The 1,684-nt window shown below is 35.3% G+C and overlaps 1 protein-coding gene and 1 long non-coding RNA gene across 4 annotated transcripts in view; one reads left to right on the top strand and one right to left on the bottom strand.

The window, feature by feature from the left end:
- The window catches only part of LOC128247620 (uncharacterized), a 322,729-nt gene that overhangs the window by 25,128 nt on the left and 295,917 nt on the right, over positions 1-1,684 (top strand). The gene's annotated exons all lie outside the window — the stretch shown is intronic.
- LOC106878542 (myocyte-specific enhancer factor 2C) overlaps positions 1-1,684 on the bottom strand; it is a 350,263-nt gene that overhangs the window by 312,655 nt on the left and 35,924 nt on the right. Inside the window, exon 1 of one of the 3 annotated variants that reach the window (XM_052967355.1) lies at positions 213-1,126. The exons of 1 other annotated variant lie outside the window; for it this stretch is intronic. The gene's annotated coding sequence lies outside the window, so the exon portion shown is untranslated. Of the gene's footprint in view, positions 1-212; positions 1,127-1,684 lie in introns of those variants that run through there. One more of the 3 variants, XM_052967357.1, reaches the window with a different exon arrangement.

Raw genomic sequence — 1,684 nt, 5'->3', positions numbered from 1 at the left:
ATATATATATATATAGACTACATATAGAAATTTATAGATACCATCTCTCTCTATATATATATATAGAGAGAATACACATAGAAATTTATAGATACCAACTATATATATATATATATATATATATATATAATGATATAAGTGTTAGTGGGTGTGCAGGTATGCGTACATGTGTGTGTGTATCTATTTATGAAATATAAATTTTGAATACTCACGGTGTTTTAAGGTAAGACAAATAATAACAGGAACTCCTCCAGATTTCATATAAACTTAGTCGATTTGTGTATAATATATACTATATACATATAGAAAGTGTATATATGTATATAGATATATGTATATATAGAGATATAGATATAGAAGGCGTTAGATTAACGTCGTGAAGACGGTAACAAACCAGTTAAACATAGAAAATATATTAATATATGCGATTGAAATATGTATATATATACATGTATATATATATATGTGTGTGTGTATGTGTAATTAAGATATATATATATTATATTATATAATATATATATATATATATATATATTTACATGGAGAAGATTACGAGTCAAGGAAGAAATATCCAATGCGATTAAAAGAAACAGCCAAGGAATCCGTCCGTGTCCGGTCAGAATGTAAAGCGGTCTGAGAAATACTGATGCAAAGTTGGCAATGAGACGTCGCCTTAGTGATGCTGGTTCTACAGAGTTGGTACGAACCGACGTGTGTGTTTGTACGTGTACATGTTATGTATGTCTATGTGCGGCAAGTGTGTGTGTCTGTGTCTGTGTGCGCGCGCGTGTGTTTGCTTCCTATGTTCGTGTGTGCGCGCATATGACTGCCAGTGCCCGACTGAATGATGTGTGAGTGAGTGAGTGAGTGAGTGCGAGCGAATGTGAGTGTGTGTGTGTGTGTACAAATCTTGGTTTCGTTGTAGTGTGAGTGAATGACTGACTGAGTGAGTGAGTGAGTGCGTGTGAGAGTGAATCTGTACGTGTGTGAGGGTGCGCGCGCATGTGTATGTGTGCGCGTGTGTGTTCGCCAGAGCGACTGAGTGTTTGTGTGTGGCGTAATCGCTCGCGCCTGCGCGCGTGTACGTGTGTCTTGCGGGTTTATACAAGATGTGAAGTGAATGTACGTGATTGCGTTTATATATATATATATATATATATATATACACATATGAATGTATATGTATATAATGTATATATAAACTGCTGGCGGTGTATATTGTGCAGTTTGTGTGTGTGTATATGCAGTATATGTTTGTATGTGTGTGTGTGTGTGTGTGTGTGTCTGTGGATGCGGTATGTATATCTGGAATTGCGTATATGTGTTGTATAACCGTCCGTGATATGTATACATATAATAACTGCTAGAGTTGTTACTCTTTAGTGCTGATGGCAGCGGCGATGGTGGTGGAGGTGGTGGTAGTGGTAGTGGTGGCGATAATGTGTGGGGGACGCAGGGGAGGTAGTTCTGCTGCTGCTGTTATTGTGAGAATACGAATCTGTATTTTGTGCATACGTATACATGTGTGTATAATATATATATACAAAACACACACACATATGCGCATACACATACATATATATACATATATATACAGAATGTAAGTATGTACATACATATGCATATACTCGTTTATTATTTGTATTATATATATATATATATATATATATATATATATATATAT

Source organism: Octopus bimaculoides, chromosome 4 (genome assembly GCF_001194135.2).
Source record: "Octopus bimaculoides isolate UCB-OBI-ISO-001 chromosome 4, ASM119413v2, whole genome shotgun sequence".
In the NCBI taxonomy this organism is placed as follows: Eukaryota; Metazoa; Mollusca; class Cephalopoda; order Octopoda; family Octopodidae; genus Octopus; species Octopus bimaculoides.
This window is presented reverse-complemented; position numbering and strand designations above follow the sequence as displayed.